This window comes from Taudactylus pleione, unplaced genomic scaffold, assembly GCF_031769625.1.
Source record: "Taudactylus pleione unplaced genomic scaffold, aTauple2 ptg000324l, whole genome shotgun sequence".
Taxonomy (NCBI): Eukaryota; Metazoa; Chordata; class Amphibia; order Anura; family Myobatrachidae; genus Taudactylus; species Taudactylus pleione.
In genome coordinates this window covers 1,845,838-1,869,013 of record NW_028284725.1, presented here as the reverse complement: position 1 = coordinate 1,869,013, position 23,176 = coordinate 1,845,838, and the positions used below count along the sequence as shown (strand labels likewise).

The window sequence follows — 23,176 nt, the reverse complement described above, 5'->3', positions numbered from 1 at the left end:
ACATGCGCACGACGGAGCTCCCTCCGTCGTGCGCATGCACATTTGGGTACCATCAATCCGCTTGCGAGCGTCCTGCGCTCGCGAGCGGGTCTGCATGAGACCCTGTGTGCGCTCACTATATCGTTAGTTCTGGGGATGAAGGGAAATGGGGACGATAATCGTGTCGTTTGCGAGTTGTAGGCTAATGCTACCACTGTTGCGAATTTGTACATAACAGCTGTGCAAAAAAAATGCGAATGTTGCAGCCGTCAGGTATTGTTTAGAGACGCCCAACTGCGGCTTCGCAAATTGAAGCGACTACATACCAAGAGACTTAAGCGATACGGAATCTCAGTCGTAGGCTGAGACACGCCTCAAAAACGGTCAAGGCACACCTGCGTTTGAGTTGCCAACCACCCGTTGTGGATAAATCCTCACTGTGCCGACAGTAATGGAATTTGATGCATGTGTTGTGCATCTCAGACGCATGCGCAGTTTAGCGATAATCTCTCAACTGCGTAAATATCACGGCCATCTTTCAATCTTGCCATAAGTTGTTACAGGTTTCTGCGGGAGGTTTTTCGTTTTGTATCATATTGATTTGTTCGTTAGCAGAATAAAAACATACCTGTGATGTTTTATCAAACTATGGGGGCAATGCAATTTAGTGCAATGCTGAACAGCCCTGGTAAAGAGTACCCGGAGCTTATTAATTGACAGCGCTTGTTAAGTCCGACTTAAGTGCCAGCCGCGATGCAGTTTTCTGGCTTAGCGTGGTGCTAACAGCATCGCGGCAGCCACTTTAGTCGAAGAATGCCAGTTACCACAACCAAACACCCAGCCTAAGGTGAGGTAACTGTAAATTCTCCAACTTAAGTGGCTCTAGTCGGACTTCCCGGGACAATTCAACATTGTTCTGAATTGAATCACCCCCAAAAATCCGCATGACTCTAATAACTGGATTGTATGCATATTGATTTGTATTTTAGTGCTTTGACTATAGTTTAGCTATTGTCCAAAAGACTATTATTAAGCGAGATTCTCAAACCAGTCATATGGGGAGAGATGCAGGAAGGAGGAGATGCGGTCAGACCCCCAAAATGCGGGTTTCACCGCATTTCTCGGTGGGTAACGCCATCTTCCTGATGGCGTTACCCATAGAAGCCTATGGCCTTCTCTCCGCAGAGTGCCATTAGAGGGATCCAAATCGGATCCCTCCCAGCACCCCCCAGGGCGCATGCTTCCTTTTGCGCATGCGCTAAAGAATGCCAGAGGGGCTTCTGAGTCATAGAGCGACAGAGCAGTCCTTTGCGGTGATAGTCATGCATACCGGCGTTACCAATGACGGCTTGCATGTGAAGACCGGTGGAATGCATCGCATCCCAAGTGTGATACGTCATGCGTCCCGCCCCTGGTCTCACCAGTTAGGCATGTTGTCTACATATGCGGGCGACATTCACACGGTCAACAGTCAAAAGTTCTACTCCATAAGGTCTACAGTAATATGTTGACTTTGGTCGGGTGTAGCTGTTTTACACGGCTAAACCAGACCTCTTTAGGCGCGATCGACAAATTGAATATCATCACTTTAGACGGGAGATCGGTGCGCTAAAACAATTGAATTGCTTTTTAGTCTCCTTAGAGACACATTAAACCACGGTGATGGGGACAAGTGGAGAAGTTGCTTGAAGCTAACTATGGGCAACTTCCACCTCTTTGTAGGGTTTCATACATTTGCCCCCTTGACCTGTAAGCAACTGATCCCTGCAGGGCTGTAGAAAGCCTTGCCGGTCCCTGGTAATTTCAGGGGGCGTGGCCTAATGTAAGTATGTGTGGCCATGCCTCATTAGGGGAGAGTGCCCCTCAGCCAGGGCCAAATCTTGAGAGGGGGCGTGACCAGTGTAAGAGATCCCAACCCCTACGCACAGCCAGAGGAGTCTGCTGTTGTGTAATTAGTACCTGCTCCCCACCCTCTAAATGCTCCTGGATCCCTGCGATATGAGCTACATAGTTCAAAAGTGTAATATCTAGTTAGTATCCTAGAGATCCATTGGTTACGGATTAAATGATTTGTCTCATGCGCTTAGTATCATGCTACTACAAATCTCTAGTGTAGTACAAAGCTTCAATGGGCAACGCCAGATATTTCAGTTGATAAACATTGGTCTTCAGTCACCTCCAATCTCTAACAATACAGCTTCTCTCTCCCTCTGCTCTTAACTCACCTGATAAATTTAGTGAGACATTTTTTTTACGAAATTTTCATCAAGTAAAAATTCAAACCACATGCCGTGAGAAAATGTGACACCAACAATATTTACTAACAAGGTGGAAACGGACAGTAAGTTACCCACAGAGCCTTTGCATTTATGTGATGACCAAAATGAAAGCAAAATTCTCTGCAATAATGGTAGTCCTACTCTAGGGAGTACCACCGGTGAAGACAAACTAATTTAGACCTTTTTGAATGAAAAAACAGGATTTTGGTACTTGCCGATAAATCCCTTTCTCCGATTCCATAGGGGACACTGGAGGCTTCATGACTGTGGGGTATAGACGGTGCTAAGTGGGAGCTGGCACTTTAAATGTTAGAAGTGTGACTAGCTCCTCCCCCTCTACAAGCCCAGTCTTAGGAAACTGTGCCCGAGGAGAGCGGGAACAAATAAACGTAAGAGGAGGTGAGCAAGTACACATAACATGGAACGTGTAGAAAGTTTGAAATAACAGTACACAAGAAAAACCATCAACCAGTCATAACTTATAATGACTATAACCATGGCAAGAAGGAACAGCGCAGGGTGGGCGTCCAGTGTCCCCTGTGGAATCGGAGAAAGGGATTTAATCAGTAAGTACCAAAATCCTGTTTTGTCCTTCATCCACTAGGGGACACTTGTGGCTTCATGACAGTGGGGACGTCCCAGAGCTCCCATTACAGGCAGGAGAGCGCTGAGAACCCTGCAAAACAGCACGGCCATACTGCGCTGCAGAGGCCACAAACATGTTAAATATGTAAAAACGGAAAAAGGTATGCCTGCCCGACCAAATGGCCGTCTGGCAAAGCAACGCCATGGAAACGCCGCAAGCAGCCGCCCATGAGGAACCCAATGAGCGAGTGGAATGCGCAGTAATAGAAAAAGGAGGCTTCTTGGAGGAAGCCACATTTGTCTGACTGATGGTCAGAGGAATCCAGCGGGTAAGAGTCTGTTTGGAGGCTGGCCAACCAGGATGAGCAGCATCATATAAGACTAACAAAGTGTCTGTTTCACGTAGCTGCAGTGCATTTCACATAGATCTGAAGAGCTCTAACGACGTCCAAGGATCTTGAAGTTGGTGAATCCTGTGGAAGAACAGATACCACAATAGGTTGATCGATGTGGAAAGCCGAAACCACCTTTGGAAGGAATTCCATTCTCGTACGGAGTTCCACCCTATCCGAGTGAAATACAAAGTATGGAGGACGCCAGGATAGGGTCCCAAGCTCCGACACCAGTCTGGCTGAGGCCAGTGTGAGTAGAAGTACCACCTTCCATGAAAGGTATTTAAACTCCACAGTCTCCAAAGGTTCAAACAGAGGAATTTGTAAGAAGGAAAGGACCAGATCCCATGGGGCCGTCTGAGGCACAAAGGGTGGTTGTTACCAGATAACTCCTTGCAGAAAGGTCTGAACATCCGGAATTAAGGCCAGCTTCTTCTAAAAAATACAGACAGTGCCGAAAATTTAACTTTCAGGGAACCCAGGCAGAGTCCGGCTGAGAAGCCTGCTTGCAGAAAAAGCAGGAGTCTGGCTAGACTAAAAACTGTAGGAGGTGACTCTCACTTTCACACCATGAAACATAAGCCTTCCAAATACGGTAGCAATGTTTCGAAGTAACTTCTTTCCAGGCTAGAAGCATAGTAGGGATTACCTTGGATGGGATTCCTCTTCATCGTAATCAGGCCCTTTCAATAGCTACGCCGCCAAATAGCATTAATGTCACCCAGATGTTATTACAAAATATGACAAATAACATTACTGTCACCTAGTGATATCTAGTCCTTGATATCTAGAGTAGCCACCTTAAGTCTGGATAGACTAAAGGGCCCTGTTGTAAGAGATCTTCTCTTAGAGGTAGGGGCCACGGATCGTCGATCAGCAGAAGGCAGAGGTTCCTGGAATACCAAGCTCTGCGAGGCCAATCCAGAGCCACTAAGAGAACCTTGGACCTCTCCCTCCTAATGCGTTGTAGAATCCAAAGGAGAAGAGGAAAAGGAGGGAACAGATAGACAAAACAGAACAGCCATGGTGTTGACAGTGCGTCCACTGCCACTGCCTCCGAGTCTCTCGTCCGAGAGCAGTACAGAGGCAGTTGATGAGGTCGACCTGTGGAAGACCCCACCATTGGACAAGCTGTCGAAACACCTAAGGATGGAGCGCCCATTCCCCTGGGTGCACGTCCAGCCGCCTGAGGTAGTCTGCCACGCAATTGTCGACACCTGGAATGAAAATTGCTGAAATCGCCACCGCAAACTTTACTGTCCCGAGTAAGATGCAGCTTACTTCCTTCATTGTCACCAGACTTCGGGCGCCGCGCTGTCAGTTTATGTACGCCACTGCCATGGCGTTGTCTGAGTGGACTCTGACTGCTCTGCAAAAGGTGATGTGCTGGTTGAAGAGTGTAGGACGCTGCCCGTAATTCCAGGATTATCAGCAGATTCGCTTTTTGTGAGGTCCGGTGGCCTTGGAAGTGGTGTTCCTGAATCACTGCCCCCCACCCTCTCAGACTCGCATCTGTGGTGAGGAGAGTCCAATCCCTGGGAGTACAAACTGGGAGTACAAACCTTGTCTGGTCTGATGCCTGGGAACTTGGACCAAAACCCTCGCGGACAGTAGTTTGTCTATCGCCTGTTCTAATACGACACTCCTGTCATTGCAAATTGGCAAACCTGTTGTGAAAAACCGAGGGGGAGGTTGAAACTGAAAATCGAGTTTGTATCCCTGGCTGATGAGGTCCCGAACTCAAGCGTCTGTACAAGATTCCGTCCAAACTTCTCTGAAGTCCCGAAGACGTGCTCCCACCCTGGGGTCCCCCAGGTGAGAGGGAAGCCAGTCATGCACTAGGTTTGGTAGTGGACTTACTCTCCTGTTGAACAGATGTTGCTGCAAATCTGCCACGACCTCTGCACCCACGGGATGTAGTAGGTCCTCCTCTGGAGCGACCACGGAAACGACCCAGGGAACGAAAAGACCGCAACGAGGGTCCCAAGTAGGGCCTTCTAGGACGCGGAGCAGCCGATGGAAGATAAGTGGCTTTACCCCCAGTAGCCTGAGAAATCCACTTATCAAGTTCCACTCCAAATAGGACACTTCCCTTGAAGGGAAGAGCTTCCACAGCTTTTTTCGTTTCCGCATCTGCCATCCATTGACAAAGCCAAATCACCCTGCGCACTGAAACCACCAGAGCTGAAGCTCTGGAGGTGAGATTACAAACATCCTTGGACGCCTCTCCAAGGTAGGCTACAGCTTCCACTATGTGTTCTGCTAGAGGCATAAGTTCCTCCACCGGGAGCTGGTCTCTCATCCCATCAGCTAACAGATTTGCCCAAAACTCAATAGCCTTGTTAGTCCAGCAGTTTACAATCGCAAGATGCAAAGTCACCCCAGCAGCTGTATAAATGGACATGAGAGTATTCTCCAGTCTACTGTCCGATGTCTCTTTCAAAGATTTGGCTCCAGGGACCGGTAGAATAGTCTTTTTAGATAGACGAGAGAACGAAGATCTGCTGTAGGAGGAGTCTCACAAGATTTTCTACTATCTGCAGGAAAAGGATAGGATGATAACAGCAGCCAGGACATCTGAAATTTTGTACCCAGATGTTCCCAAGCTGAAACCAGAATAGAATCTAGTTCTTCTGAAATTGGAAAAGAAGTAACCTGCCTTTTTTTTGTTAAAAAGAAAGACTGCCGTGCAGGCCCTTTTTCCTCATCTTCTATCTGCAATACTTGTCGAATTGCAGAAATTAACCCTTCTATCCCTAGGGACACAGGCTCAGGTTCCTCTTGGAGCTCCTCAGGCGAATCCTGAGTATATTAGCCCTCCCCTAGAGCCGGCATTTACTCTTTCTCCGAGTCATCCGACTGGAGAACTGAAGGCAACGGTCTCTTTTTTCAGACCTGTGGTGAGGGTCCTGATGACGTGGCACGGGACTGCACCATGGCTTTTGTGATCTGTGGATTACACTTGTCACAGAATGTGGGGCTAGGTGACTGCCCCTGTGTATACTTTTCTGCACACTTTGCGCAGGTAAATGACTTCTGAGAAGCCTTAGAGCCCCTTCCAGCCATGGTACATACAAAACCCACACAAACAACAGTAAAGTGTAGTGGAGAGGGTTAACAGGTAAAGACTGAGATATGCAGAGGCAGGAGTGAAGGGCAGAAAAGGGATATCAAACTTGCCCCCAAAAGCGCTTCCAGCAGTGCTAAAAACGCTAGGCACTTTAAACAAGTAACTAATAGAGAATAAGGTAGTTACTGTCTTGTCTAAATGCTCTCCTAACCAGCCTAAACCTTATGCCCTTCTGCTCCACGGGAGGTTTCTGTCCTCCCTGAGCTCGCCTTAGGACACCTGCGTTACGGTTTGACAGGTGTACCGCCCCAGTCAGACTCCAGACTCCCAAGCCACTTTCCCCGGAGCGGGTCGCGCGACCTGGTAGTGGAGATCAATGATGTACCACTGACGTGCCGCAATCTACTGACGAGGGGACAGACAAGATGAGATGTGCACTTACAGGACAGGGCTGGCTCTCAGTCCCAGCGCAGCATCAGCAGCATACAGTGTCCTCTGTGTAATGGCCGCCAGCACTCTTCAGAGAAGCGCTGGGGCCGCTGGGAGGAAGGGACAGGACTCCTGAGTCAGGCTCCCCTCCACCCCCCCCGCTATGGCACTCACATCAGTGTAGAAAGGGCGCTGTGTGAGGGAGACCCCTCATAGCCGCTACTGTATAATATATGCCGTCTGGCTCCATTAATTGGAGCCACCGCTGCTATAAAAGGACCGCCTGTGAAGCTGTTTAACTTGGCTACCTCGCTAATCCAGGTAGCCAGTGTATACTTGCAGACTGCCTGGCTGTCGGCGGCTGTCAGACTAACAGGGGACCTCTCTACACACTGCGTGCAGTACCCCCAGAGACAGTGGTCTCTTTTGTAGTCAGGGACCCCAGGCGAACTGCAAGCAGTTGCGAGTGGGTCTCTCTCGGCAACTCCAACGGAGCAGACAGGCAGGGGCAGATGCTGCCTGTCATTCCTTGTCAGTTTCAGCGCAGCAGGACTATTACAAAACTCTAGAAACCCGTTGGAGAATATGGTAACACTACCAGCTCCTCTCGGGCACAATCTAAGACAGGACTTGTAGGGGAGTATAGAGGAGGAGGAGGAGCTAGTCACACTTCTAAAATTTAAAGTGCCAGCTCCCACTTAGCACCGTCTATACCAGTGTTGGCTAACATTGACACTCCAGCTGTTATGGAACTACATAACCCAGCATGCACTCCTACAGTTTTGCTATTAGGGCATGCTAAAACTGTGGCAGGGCATGCTGGGATATATAGTTCCACAACAGCTGGAGTGTCAAGGTTAGCCAACACTGGTCTATACCCCACTGTCATGAGCCCTCCAGTGTCCCCTAGTGGATGAAGGACAAATAATATGAATACAAGCACTGTTTGCTTGCAGCACAGCTACAATCATTTGCCTTTCAAGTGAACTGTGTTTGCCAAAATTGCCTGGAAACGCTTATTCAATACGAGTGGAAAAAGATTTGTGAGTAGGAAGTTATGGCTTTGAAGGGATTTGATATCAACAAAGATCGTTAGCACTGTCATTTAGTATTTACTTTAATATTGCATTTAAAAACGCAAACTGTACCGTCAAGTTTATGTAGCTGTAACTCAACCAAAACAGCCAACAGAGGGTGGGCAGCAATAACTGGAAAGCTTTCTGGCATTAAAACGGTTTAGTCACCGCACTGGTAAATGGGCCATCAAAAAACCCGAACACTAGGCAAACATAACTGATCTATGGAAACACGAGGGGGGGGGAAATCAAACTAAAACAGATGGCCGAGTACAAAGGAGACATGTACCAGAATCTCCCATGTGTTCGCCTCTAAAAGAAGTCTTACAAGTCCTAAACTATCAAAAGCTGTGAGATCTATATTACGTTAAGCACCACGTTTTCCCCCGTGTACCGAACACAAACTAAAAATATAGAAGTAATGATTTTCACAGGTTGATAAATTTCAGTCACCGAAAAAGTATTATAAAACACACTCGGGGGTATTATGAGGTTTTTAAAATGGAAGTCAGACTGCAGACAGTATTGATGCTAAACAGAATCCACATATATTAGTGTTTCACTAGTCCAAGGTCTTCTATAGGGATCAAGATTGCAAAATGTGTCAACTTTCCAAGTCCTTGTGCAGTTACAGGTCCCTAACCAGGCTGCCTCATAACTTGCACGATCACTCCCAAGATTGTAAAATGCAAAACAGCTGGCACGGAAACTCTAAAGGACTTTTAGCTGCAGACTAATCACACACCCCTGTCTGATTGTGTGCCTGGTTTTATGAATGAAATAACCAAAGCTGAAAGCAATTCTAAACTGGATTACTTTAAATTACTTACAGCACAACCTGGCTACTTTTATCGCATAAAACCAAACCTTGTGATTTAACCCATTCCCGACTTCTACAAGAGAAAAAGATGCAATTAATAAACATAGTTCAAATAAATAAAAATCTCAGGTCATCTATAGAAGTCAAAAATTGTCTTTGATCAGACTATGCTGCCACACATGGGACAAATGTTCCTAGCGATTGGCTCACTTTTGACTGTATTGTCCTAATATTACTTTGACGCCCAATGCAGTTTGCAACTCCTGAAAAGTACCGTATTGCAGTAAAAACTAACCAAATAAATGTAATATTCAGCCACTAGTCATTTACACTTTTGCAAAAGGGGCGGTTCAATTGCAGACTGCAATTTATGTATTAAGTTATTTATATATTACACACTTATGAAGAATCGATTTACAGACAATATTTAGTAATTAGCAATAGCCCCTGCCTACCCCAACACACTATAGCTACTGGGTCAGAATCCAATTAAGTTACCAATATGTCTTTGAAGTTTGAGGAAATCACACAAACAGGTGGAGAACATAAACGTCATACAGATATAGTTCCGGTTAGAATTGACCCCCATAACTGCAGCAGTATGAAACAGTAAATGGCAACTACTGTGCTACTTTGCTGCCCCAAAGCAAAGAATGTATGCACTATATCAGAGGTTCCTAAACTCTGCCATTACAGTCCAGGTTTTAAAGGATAGCCATGCTGGAGCAGAGGTGACTTAATTAGTACCTCGGTCAATTTGATGAAACAATCTGGACTCAAGCTTGGATATCCTTAAAACCTGGACTGTAATGGTGGAATTTGGGAAACTCTGCACCATATCCAAAACAATCAGCAAACCAGATTCATTGATTTGATTTTTTTGGTCAGCTGATGAGCAGAATTGACGCATGTCTGCGGTCACTGGCCAACCACACCGCTTGGGCCTGCATATTGCTAATCAACCTGGTGTTCTTCAAACCACCAGATATGTCCAACTCGCCCGGATGAATGAATGCACTTATTTGGCCAGTAATAATATTAAACACCTTATTTGTTGCTGTGGGTAAAAGCCATTTTGTGCTACTGGAACCACGCCATTAAATAACATTTACAACCGTCTCCGCATTCCAAAAAAACAATAAATAAAAAAAATTCAAAAAAATACATTGACTTCCGTAGTACATTCCGGTTTTCAAAATGAGCACACAAGTCGCATTCTAGAAGCAGATAAATGCCATTATGGAGCATGTTTAGAGACTTTGCATTTTGGCAAATTCATGTTTCAGCCTTGTGTCTGCAAACAACATACTTCCTTTGGTTTTGCCTGTCGTCATCAGGGCTAACACCTATGGGAAACAGCCGCTGTTCGGTCATTCAGCTGTCAACATTTTTCACGCCTTTACTTATCACACGTACAATACAGATGTACACTTATAGTGGCCTGCTGCATGTGGAAGTCTTGCAGCACTCACTGTTAGCGTCGCACGCCTGTACAGCATTGCCTCATGTAACCTCTCTTTACAACTCTGTTTACATAACACAGTAACACCAACTCATATAGGCAATAGGCAGGATTACATTTCACAGTCAAGACATTTGTCCTGGCTTTTACTAGCAAAAAAAAATATATATATATATATATATATATATATAATTTATATATATCAGCCAACTCACAAGTAATAAATCTCGTTACTTTTCTGCATTCTATCATTGGATACTCAACAGTCTATTTTTCACAGGGTGCTAAAATAGAGCCAATGTTTAGTGTATGCTTTCCAAATACGCCTTATCATTGTAATGCTGGGACTTTATTTTTTCTAAAGTTTTGCACTTTTTTTTTTGTATTAACACACATTTTATTTGGTTATATATATTGTCATAAAATATTTATATATTTGCCATAAAATTATATTTTATATATATTTTGACTCTCTATATATAAATCTCAGCTTCTTTTCAATCAATATTTAACGTAGTGATAGATGAAAATCATTTAAATAAGAAAAAAAAAAAAGGCTTTGGCAACTTTTGATTGCAGAACTGTTTCTGCCTACAGCTGTAACCCATAGATATATTTCAAACAGTTCACCATGTACGTATAGCAGTATGCACCATCCCTTGCCGAAAGAGCTTGCAATCCACACAAATGCTGCAATATAATAATCAGCGGTCCACACAAGCACAATGACCAAGCAGACTGCAGCAAAAATGCCAGTTTTCTCCAATATGCCTGATTTAGGCACCAGTACAAGCATGGAGGGATATGTCAGTGACATAAATACACCAGATGGAGAAAGAGATTCAGCCAGCAGGAATGTATCTGATAAACACATTACTTCCAAGCTGGGAAAAAAAAAAAAAAAGGACAAAAGTTTTAGTAAAGTTGAAAAACTTACCGTCCCCCAGTAGTGAGTAACTTCTGCAGTCTCCCAGGCACACATGTGATCAGGGGAGAACGCTGCCTCTTTTTTTTTTGTGCCTCTTTTCTGTCACTCCAAATAATAAAAAAAAATCAAAGAGCAGAGTATTAAATGCAATTAAAAGGGCACCCAACTGCCCGTGTGCACCCTTCTCTTTCTGTTCAGGACACTTTGCTGCCAAGACTTGCAGAGAGAACCTGTGTCCACATCAGGGAAAGAAAAATCATTCTTGCAGGCTCCTTCCACTGGAGAGTATGAAGGAAAAGCAATGCGGGAACAGGCTGCAAATCTGCAAGGTACAGTAGATTAGCCCCAGCTGGGTCTCCTGCTCCTTGTGCTGGTGGTATGGCCAGTGGGCACCTTCCTGCCTCCCATATAGAAGCCAGCTCAGTAACAGAGACCTCCCTGCTTGCTGCTGCTGCCTCCTATCATATGTACTATAATCTGATCCTTGCTGCCGTGAGATTCCCAGCAGGAGGCGAGATACACTTCACTCATAGACAAATTCTCTTTCTCCCCTGGTGACGTGTCTCATCTTCCACTCCCCTTTTTTCTAGATAATTTCACCCTGATAATAACACCCAGGCCACTAGGCAAAATACCTGGGTGGATCAGCCTACTTAACTAGGTCCTCAGACTCATGAAGTGCCTCCTACTGTCAGCTGGAATGCATGTCTGCTGCTCTCCTTGCAATTATTATTATTTTTGAGTTACAGTAAAAGGATGGATCCGGAATAGTAATAATAAAAATAATAAAACAGGTAATACTAAAATGTGTATATATATATTCTGATGCAGAAATGATCTGGCACTCACAGTGGTGGAGTCCAATATACCTGCTCGGGTGCCCTCCTTACAGGGAACAGCATCCCCGATACATGCATCGCACAGAGGCGGCACTCAGAGAACTTCATAAGACGCAGACAAAAAATGAAGATTTAATGCAGAAGCATCAACGTTTCGGGACTACACGTCCCTTCCTCAGGATGCACAATACATATATAATGTATTTATTAACAGATATCATACAGTGCACACATTCAGCATTTTCAGCGTTCCCAGAAAACGGGGGTGACGCCCCCATTTCCACGAACACAATCCGGCACCACCCCCTCCTGTCCCCAATTGGCAGCAGTATGTCGATCGGCCTGTGGTTTGGAGACACTGGAGGCCTGCACATGGGCAGTAGACATTCTGCGCATGCATAATCCTCCCATCATCACAGATGTACGCAAACCATCAAGTCCTATGTCCGTATTACATGGACAAACAATCACTAGGGTTCTTTTCTTTTGTAAAAAGACAAATAACCCTTTAGCATATTTTTGAAGCCCATCACGCAAATATGGGGAGAGCGTACAAACTCCACATAGATGCGCCATGACTGAGAGCTGAAATCAGGACCTCAGTGCTGTGAGGCAGTAATGCTAACCACTGTGCTATCCTAGTATATCGTTTAAATGTTAATAATGAAAAGGCACTACTTTCCCGTGGACATAATGTTATATGCATATGTTACACTGGTGGTAAAGGTCAAGTGGTTTAACAAAAAAAAGTGGTCCTGCAAAAATCACACAACGTACTTTCACTGCAGTGAGGGATTCTGGGTAGTGACATGAGGCTGAACTCTATACTGTATATACAAAGTAAATGGTTTCTAAATCCCTTTGACATACATCTTTTTTTTTTTTTTTAAATAACAGCTCCTAAATAGGTAATAATGATGCAAATAATAATGAAAAAGATACAGCCGGCATAATGTAATGTGGTAGATTGTAAGCTCCACTGGAACAGTTCTGTTTAAAGTGGTGTGTAATATATGTACGTGCTATATAAATAACTGTTAATAAATAACATCTCGCGCCTATAGCACAGGTGGAGTAAAATGAGCCTTGTATAAGATGTCTGGATTTTATAATTTTCCTATAACACCTATAGCAGAGGTTCCCAAACTCCGCCATTACAGTCCAGGTTTTAGGGATATCCAGGTGACTTACTTAGTACTCCAGTCAATTTGATTTAACCACCTGGGCTCAAGCATGGATATCCCTAAAACCTGGACTGTAATGGCAGAGTTTGGGAAAGACTGCTCTAGTCTATTGTATTAAACCATCAGAAATAATCACGACATCCTGAAATCTCTGTGTTTTTTATTTTTTAAGAGTATTTAATCAGATATTAGTTGGCCTAAAACACACAAATATCAAACTGACTGTGCGGCATAGATCGAATTCTAAATGGACTGACACTTATGCAGAATGCATATTTCTAGGTGGGTGCACATGGGTCTCGTCCCTCTGGTGGAACCGTATTTCATTGCCCAGCCGTGTAACATAACAGAATGAAGCTCAAAAAAACAATTAAAAGAAAAAAAGAATCCTTGACCCCTATGATTGCAGAGGCCTATTTATTTGCCCGGTGCGGTGTGAATGGTTCTTGTCATCATTACAGGGATAATTGAGTCCTTTTATAACGTTCTGCTTGAGCTGCCTTCAAATAGAACAGGGCTCAGGTGACGTATGCACACACCCTTATGGCAGCAGGAACGCTGTAAGGAAAAAAACTCATTAGCATTTCATTTCCAGTTTATGTTCCTTTGTAGAAGCACCATCAAAATGCAGCAATTTTTGGTCTTTCTGTGAGTTTAAAGACATTGCAAAACTGCATCTAATATGCCTTTCAGACCGACGACCCGGGATATACACAGGTCTATCAACCCGTGTATTTCCGAGGTCTCAGTCCCCGACCCTGGTACAGAGCAGTGTCATGGACCCAGGAATTCGACCCGGGTTATTTTTCGTTCACGCATAACAAACCCTGGGTTGATGCATGTTCACATATGAAAACCCGGGTTTTTGCACTGTGGGCCTGATTCAGAGCCGGACGCTCTGAAAGAGCGCTCGCTCTGAATCAGGGCGTTTTTGTTTTTTTTGAAGCGGCCTCCTGGCTGCTCGCATAGCTGTGGGTGACCACCCACAGCTACAGCGAGCGGCCAGGTTGATGGTCGCGATGGTCAAGACCATCGCGACCATCGGGCTTGCGACGAGACCCTTGTGGTAGGGTCTCGTGGCCGCAAGCCCCAGAGAGCTTTCGGCTCTAACAGAGCCGGAAGCTCTCCCACTGACATCACTGGTGATGTCAGTGGGGCCGCCCTCAAACGGCAAGCGTTTGGGCGGGCCCACCAAACAGGGCGAGCTGTCACTCACCATCGACAGCTCGCCCCCTTTGGTGCGAGACCCGGAGCGACGGAGCACCCGTTTGCTAGCCGGGTCGCGCACATGCGCACGACGGGGCCGGCTCCGTCGTGCGCATTCCCAGTGGGCAAACATCGACCCGGTTGCAAGCGCTGAGCGCTTGCGACCGGGTCTGAATCAGGCCCTGTGTGTGAAAGGTGTATAAAACACATGCAAAGTACACAGCCTGCTACTTTTTAACAGAACAATGATGCAAAGGACACAGGTGCTGATTCAGACCCGCTCACTAGGATGCGATGGCTCGTAGCTGGCCGATATTAGCAATCTGTGCATGCGTATGTATCGCAATGCGCAGGCGCGAACCACTGCGAAAGATCGGGAAGCGCTCGCTCGCCCAGCATAGACAGTCCAGTTGAAGGAGTGACAGGAGAGGCCATTTGTGGGTGGTAACAGGGGCAGGCAACTAGAAACGGGGGAGTGGAGATACGAACGCAGGCTTACTTGAGTGTTTCAACACCGTTTCAGAGGCGTGCGTAATTAACAGGCAGCGTCATAGTACACGTCACCTGGTTGTATTTCACACTGAAGTGATTGCAGTGCTTGCGGCAAGGTATAGTCAACCTCAAGCGCTGAGAGCACATCCGATGGTGCTCGATGTACCAATGTTTTCATGCACTTCCAGGGGATGACATGCACAAGTGCGCGTCTTATGAATGGCTGGTGGGCGTCTGCATACACAAAGTGATCGCTCGCCAAGACATAGTGGGCGTGCTAATGCCTTGCCGTACGATCCCCTGCCTTGCTGATTGGGCGTTAGATGTGCATACGCTGGGAGCAAGCGAAAGCATCTAGCAAGCGGGTCTGAATGAGCTCCACAGCCTTTTTTTTTAAACATAACAATGCATTTATTTTATTGCCTTAGGTAAAAAAAAAACCTGTTTCCGCAATTCAGTTACTGCCACCTTTGCGTTGATTGAAAAAACATACCAAAATCTGGGATGTCATTGAAACAAACAAACAAAAAAAAACCACTTGACAGGTGCGATAATTTGTATTAGCATTTAATTAAAATTTTCCTGAGCATGAGGAATTTTTCTGCCAAATAACAAAGCAATAAAATTTACACCAGGCCATTGTTATATGGCAATAGTAGTATACTAGCTGCGTTGCCCAGTTTGAAGAATGGACCTTGAAGTACATCTGCAGCCTTAATTTTTACATTGCAGACCAACATTGGAGAGCATGGCATATGAACATGTGCTTGGGAGTACATTAGTAACTGTCAGTGCAGGAGCAGTGTGACAGTTGATCCTCCGACTCACTGCTCTTCTGTTGGAGCTCTGCCTGCCACTACTGGTGCATATCAGCCTGTGCCTTCAGATCAGTGCAGTTTTAGACACTGGAAGACATCCTGAGCGAACTTTCTTAAACCATCATTTCAAATCAGAGACTCCATGGCCTATTTGGCAGACACTATGTAGTCCTCCATAGCCGTGGCATACTTCAGACATAGCCAATACCCTAATCCTGGTCAAACTACGCCACAATGCCAACTTTGGTGGAGCTAGGTACAAAACTCTGGCCGTGCATAAAGGACAGACAGACAGACACACACACACACACACTTTCTCACTTATTAGAAAGATAGGTAGGGCTATATTTCCAGAAAAGGTGTCAATCCTACTCTTATCCAAATGCATATCTATGATAATGTTTCAGCATTATAAGATGTTAGGTTAAACCTGGCAAAGTGGAGACTTTAGGCCCTGATTCAGAGCCGGACGCTCTGACCAGAGCGCTTGCTCTGAATCAGGGCCGTCCTATTTAAATGTGGAGCGGCCTTTTGGACGCTCGCATAGCTGTGGGTTACCACCCACAGCTTATGCGAGCGTCTGTAACCCACAACTATGCGAGCGTCCATGATGATGGTCGCGATGGTCAACACCATCGCGACCATCGGGCTTGCGATGAGACCCTGCAGTAGGGTCTCGTGGCCGCAAGCCCTGGAGTGATTTTGGCTCTATCAGAGCCAAAATCACTCCCACTGACATCACTAGTGATGTCAGTGGGGCCGGATCCAGACGGTAGGCGTTCCCATGGGAACGCCTGTCTGGCAGCCATGCCCCCGGCACGCCCACCAAAGGGGGCGTGCTGTCAGTCACCATCGACAGCACGCCCCCTTTGGTGCGTGACCCGGCGCGACAGCTTGGCTGACGCTATCCGGGTCTCGCCCATGCGCACGATGGAGCTCCCTACGTCGTGCGCATGCGCATTGGGGTAACATCGACACGCTTGCAAGCGTCCTGCGCTCGCGAGCGGGTCTGAACGAGACCCTTAATGTGCTGTACACATTGTATGATATATCGTTTGTACAGCCGACGAACGATATATAGCTGTGTACACACGATATATATCACAGATACCCGAGCCCGCCTCCTGGCGCTATTGGGCAAGTGCTCAGGGGGAGGGAACGTGCTCAGGCGTGCAGCACAGGACCGGCGCTGGAAGCCTAGCGCCGGTCCTGTGCAAATGTGTAGCGCTGACCGCACTCATTGCGGTCGGCGCTACACTGGCTATCTAGGGCGGGCGGGCCGGTACCGTGGCCGGCGGCGCCCCCCCTGCTCCGCCGGTCCAACGGCGCCCAGGGCACGAACCCCGCTCGCCCTGCCCTAGTTACGCCACTGATCTGATTGGTTGCTATGGGCAACATCTCCACTTCTATAAAGCCGCACTTTAGTAAATATGCCCCTAGTATCATCACTGAGAGACAATGAGGCATGTCTATAGTTAATTGACAGGCTTAGTACCGGTTAAGCCCACAAAATAACTGGCTCAGCTGTGTGCAGGTGACGGGTCGGTTTGCCATAGGTTAATAACGTGATGATAAACCTCACACCCTGCTATTCTTTCCAGTAAAATCATCTAGACGAGAGATCTGGTCATGATAAATATAATACAGCATCTCCCTGAACGGCGAGCGGTTTATTTTTGTTGGTTGCTCATGTGCAGCTAGAGGTTGACCTGCAAGAGGTCATACAAAGCTGACGTGAAGTCTCTGTGCCGGGTCTGGCAGCAGCCATCTAGCACATGGGGCTTTTCATCACTGTCACTGTGGACAAATGGGTTTAGCATCAGCTCCTCAGCTTTACATTACTAGGTGTCAAAAGCTGTCCATGCGTAGGAGCTCAGTCATTTCCCTTTCTGACTAACTGGTGCCACTGGGGTTTATGTATCAAGCAGTGAAAAGCGTGGAGAAGTTGCCTATAGCAACCAGTCAACTTTGAAGTAGCATTTATCAAGTACAGTCTATAAAATACTAGGTCGGAGGCTGATTGGTTGCTATGGGCAACTTCACCACTGGTCCACTTCTCCACTTTTTACTGCTTGATACATAAACCATTATCTCTTAATTATCTAATAGCCTGTGATGGCGCAAACATAGTTTTTGATCCATAGTGAAGATTTTTAGGATATCCCTGGTTTAGCTGTTTTTAAAAAACTTTTTTTTTTAAAAAATCCAGGTCCATACCACTTGAGGGTGGTTTTGCAAAACCAAATACATAGATAAATTCAGATCCAAAACCAAAACACAGGGTCAGCACACATCTGTAGTTATTTTATACATAAACGTTTAGTGCCACATAAATACGAAAATAGGTTAGAACAGTATGAGCCTATGTGATTCTCTCTCATACTTATTAGATTTTCCAAAATTGATTAATTATCTATCAATAACTAGCTGAAGTACCTGGCGTTGCCTGGGTTTAAATCTTCAAGTTATTAAGTTATTAAGTTTTATTATGTGAAGTTGTTCAAATCCACCCAGTGGAAGGAACAGAACAGGCTCCATGGGTGAAAGTTCTACCCGGAACGCTCTGCCGTGAGGTCCGACCGGGACCCCAACCACTCAATTAGGCATCCCAGACCAATTGCCACCCTTCTCTGAAGTTTTCATCTAAATCCATCCATTGGAAGGCCCAGAACAGTTTCCCCAGGTCAAAGTTCTGCCTAGCATCCCCGGGTCAAAGTTATTCCCAGCGTACACCAACAGGAGGTCCGACCAGGACCTCAACCCCCTAGTTTGACTTCTGGGATCCAATGTTACCACTCTGAAGTTTTAAACCAAATTATGTGATGTCGTCCAAATCCATCAAGTAGGAGGCCCAGAACAGGTTCCCCAGGTCAAAGTTCTGGCCAGCTTACCTGGTTCAAAGTTCTGCCCAGCGTACAACATCGGGAGGGCTGACCAATGGGAGGGCCGACCAGGACCTCAACCCCCTAGTATGTCTTCTGGCATCCAATGTTACCACTCTGTAGTTCTCGTCCAAATCCATCCAGTAGAAGTCTCAGAACAGGCTCACCAGGTCAAAGTTCTGCCCAGCGTACACCAACAGGAGGTCCCACTGGGACCCTAACCCCCCTAAAACCTGGCCAAGATCCAACTGGACCACCTCGCATTGGTTTCATTCTAATCGGTGCAGCCGTGCCTGAATGCATAACTGGACAGACAAATAAAAAAACAGACCAATGAATTTTATATATATATAAGATAATATCACTAATACATTTTCTTCTCCTGCCTTTGGGTCATACTTACCGACATTTGGACAGCACCCTCCTGGAGGGTTTGCCAGGTCGGTGCAGCAGGAAGGGTGGGGGCAGTTAAGGCAGGCGGAGCGGGGTCATGACGTCTCCCCCATAGTTCCGAGGAGCAGCCAGGCGGAACGGAAGGCAGCGGACGCAGGAGCGGGGTTTAAGGTAAGTAGTTTTGGTTTTTGTGTGTGCGCGTGGGACTACTACAGGGGGCACTACCACAGGGGGCATTACTACAGGGAGCACTACTACAGGGGGCACTACTACAGGAGGAATTTCTGCTGTGGGCATTATGTGTAAGGGGCACTACTTCTGTGGGCATTGTATAAGGGGCACTACTACTGTGGGCAGTATGTGTAATAGGGGCACTACTGCCATGGGCATTGTGTATAAGGGGCACTGCTGTGTCTCATAACATGAATAACATGAATAAGGAACTCTACTATGTGGTGTAATGTGAATCAGGGGCACTGTGGAGCTGATTCAGACCTGCTTGCTATGCGAACGCTCGTAGCTGGACGATATTCGCTTTCTGCGCATGCAATGCACGTGCGCGAACCAGTGCGAGAGATCGGGATGCGTTCGCTCGCTGCGCATAGACTGCCCTGCAGAGTGAGTGACAGGAAAAGCCAGTTGTGGGTGGTGACAGGTGCTGGCCACTGGAATCGGGGGAGTGGAGGTGCGAATGCAGGTGTGTCTGAGTGTTTCAACGCCATTTCAGAGGCGTGCATAATTAAAAGGCAGCGTCATAGTACACGTCACTTGGTGGGATTTCACTCTGAAGTGAACGCAGTGCTTGCAACAGGGTATAGTCAACCACAAGCGCTGCGATCGTATCCCATGGTGCTCGATGTACCAATGTTTTCATGCACTTCCAGGAGATAACGTGCGCAGGTGGGCTGGTGGGCGTCTGCATACACTAAGTGATCGCACGCCAAGACATAGTGGGCATGCTAATGCCTTGCCGGTACGATCGCCTGCCTTGCTGGGCGTGCGCTGGATTTGCATACGCAGGGTGCGAGCAAACGCATCTAGCGAGCAGGTCTGAATGAGCTCCTATGTGCGGTGTAATATGAATAAGATTGTGCTACTGTGTGGCGTAATTTTAATTGGAAATACTATTGTGTGACCACGCCCCTTTCTTTTGAGACCACGCCCCCTTTTCACTTTATTAAAGAGCGCCGGGGGTGGGGGTGAGTTTCACCACTTCTCTAGGACCACTTTAAGCACTGGATAGATCAGCGTTTTTCAACCACTTTGCAGTGGCACACGAGCGGTTGTCTTGTGTGCCACGGCGGTCAGCTTAGCGCACTTGTAGTGTAGTGTGTTTTATCCCTGAGGCCAATGTAGTGTGTTTTATGCCTGTGGAGGCCAATGTGCAGTGGCGGGCTGGACCGGGGGGCAGGGTGCCATGTGCCCCCCGGGCCGCAGCGTCACTGTGACACAGACTGCACCGCGTGTGTAGCGCTGACCCGACGGAGTTCGGTCAGCGCTACACAGCACAAACACACAGCCGCCGGAGCCGGCAGCTGTGTGTTTGCTTTAGCAGCTGATGAGAGTCAGACAGACTCTCATCGGCTGCTGCTCCCCCTGCCAGAGCCGGACATCTTCCGGCTCCCGCAGTGGGTAATGGGAGTGACGCGTCACTCCCATAATGCAAAGCGGCGAACGGAGGAGCTGATCTCGGCGGCGGGACCAGGAGCAGGAGCAGGTGTCAGGTAATTGTTTTTTTTTTTTTATATTATGTGTGTCTACTGCGGGGGGTCTGGCACTATAAGGAGGAGACCACTACTGGGGGCACTACAAAGGGGGGGAGTACTACTACTGGGGGCGCTACAAGGGGGGGGACTACTACTACTGGGGGCACTACAAGGGGGGGACTACTACTGGGGGCACTACAAGGGGGGGACTACTACTACTGGGGGCACTACAAGGGGGGGACTACTACTACTGGGGGCACTACAAGGGGGGGACTACTACTGGGGGCACTACAAGGGGGGTACTACTACTGAGGGGGACTACTACAAGGGGACTACTACTAGGGGCATTGCATAGGGGGGAGGGGACTACTACTAGGGGCACTACATAGGGCGGGAGGGGACTACCACTGGGGGCACTGCATCGAGGGACCACTGCTGGGGGCTCTATATAAAGGGCAATAGTGGGGGTACTGCATAGGGGGAAGACTACAACTGGGGCCACTATTTAAGGGGCACTGCATAAGGGTTACCACTACTGGGGGCACTACTCGAGGCCTGCATAAGAGTGTCCTCTCCTGAGGGGGGGGGCGCCGTAGCACGCACATTCTTTCAGGCACCCTGGCTACACGCTACTCCTCTGCCAGGGCCGCCTGCATGCATTTGCCCCCCAGGCTAAAAGTTGCCAGCCAGCCCCTGCCAATGTGTGTGTATATTTTATGTGGGAGCCAATGTGTATGTTTTTTCATTGGTCACGCACGCTGCATATTGCAATTTTAAAATCTTGTGTAGTGTGTCTCGACTTGAAAAGGTTGAAAATCACTGGGATAGATAGTTATGGTGCTTATCCATTACACAAGAGTGGAACGACTGTACGATTACAACATTGTAATCATGCAATCGGTCTTCATCCTGTGCAGTGGATAATGGACCTCTTTCAGAGTCGCTCGCAAAAAGTGAGCGCTTGCTCTGAATGAGGGAGGCCGCTTTGTATTTTTTTTATGCCGGCCTCCTGGCCGCTTGCTAAGCTGTGGGTGACCACCCACAGCTTTTGCGAGCGGCCAGGTGATGGTCGCGATGGTCGCGACCATCGGGCTTGCGACAAGACCCTTGTGGCAGGGTCTCGTCTGCCGCAAGCCCCAGTGAGCTTCCGGCTCTAAAAGAGCCGGAAGCTCACTACTGATATCACTGGTGATGTCAGTAGGGCCGCCCACAAACGGCAGGCGTTCCTTCAGGAACACCTCCGTTTGTCCAGCCACCCCCCTTCCCCGCCTACAAAACGGGGCGAGCTGTCGATCAACATCGTCAGCCGCTCCGTTTGTAGCGAGCCCCAGAGAGAGTGAATTTCTCACTCGCTCCGGGGCTCGCACACGAGCATTGCACAGCCCCATCATTGACCCGCTTGCAAGCGCATAGCGCTTGCGAGTGGGTCTGAATCAGACCCAATGTGCCTACACTGAACGATATGTCATTCAGTGCAGGCACCTTCCCTCATCCCCGAACATGCACAACCTGTCATTATAGGCGATGATGATAGCTGTCGAAAACGACCAGCGGGAGCGCGCATCGCTGCCCATTTTTGACACTTTAATGCACGATTTATGAATCATTTATGAACGATTAATGAGTGATTGAACAATAACGATGTCGTAATCGTTCAATCGCTCATTTTAATCGTCTAGTGGATACGCATCAATAGATAGATAGATAGATATGGGATAGATAGATAGATAGATAGATAGATAGATAGATAGATAGATAGATAGATGAGTTAAGGTGGGTACACACCTGAGAGATCGAGTGATCTGCAGATATATCTTTAGATGATGGTCATTCATACACACTGAACGGCCATCGTCTATCCGCCAGCTGCAGATCCCGCTGGCAGGGAGGCAGGTTGGGGGCAACCCCCTCCCGGTGGCTGCCGCTGTTTGTGTACGGGCGGTCTGCAGATATATCTGTCCATCAGCTGTGCAACACACCCAATGTAATATGTCTGTGAACGACGCGGTAAACAGACATATCGTCTGTACACATTGGCCGACAGCGAGCAGATATATTAGCCGATCAATTGATAGGCCAATATATTGGCTAGTGTGTGCCCAGCAATAGATAGATAGATAGATAGATAGATAGATAGATAGATAGATAGATAGATAGATAGATAGATAATGATATATACGAGACCCTCCAACATGACCCTCTCCATCAGGTACACAATGCGCTGCTCCTGGACTTCCCTCTTAATTTATGATTGCAGTCACCTGTGTTGAACTAGCTAATTGATGAGAAGGGTGTTTCACCACAGGGGACTACAATCATAAATGAGGTGGGAAGTCCAGGAGCAGAGCATTTTGTACCTGATGGAATGGGTTGGAGCGTCTGGATATACTGTATAGATATATATTGGATAGATATAAGATAGAAAGACACACACCCTCCACTTACCTGGTGTTTCTGGAAGCAGGCTGTCATACACTCTGGAGCAATCCTCACCTCTGCCCTTTTTGTCTCTCCCCTCCTCCCTATGTGCCATAAAAATAAAAAAAAATTCAGTTCCTCTTCCCTGACACTCTCCCCGATGAGCCCCGCCCCCTTTATCCACTCTCCAGCCTCTAGGGTTCCTGGGAAAGGAAACT

At 47.2% G+C, this 23,176-nt stretch overlaps 1 protein-coding gene across 1 annotated transcript in view; it reads right to left on the bottom strand.

Annotated features, from left to right (window-relative positions):
* The window catches only part of LOC148509500 (neurotrophin-4-like), a 106,295-nt gene extending 94,760 nt beyond the window's left edge, over window positions 1-11,535 (bottom strand). The window contains exon 1 of the mRNA XM_088443053.1: window positions 11,030-11,535. The gene's annotated coding sequence lies outside the window, so the exon portion shown is untranslated. The remainder of the gene's footprint in view (window positions 1-11,029) is intronic.
* Window positions 11,536-23,176: the final 11,641 nt, after the last annotated feature.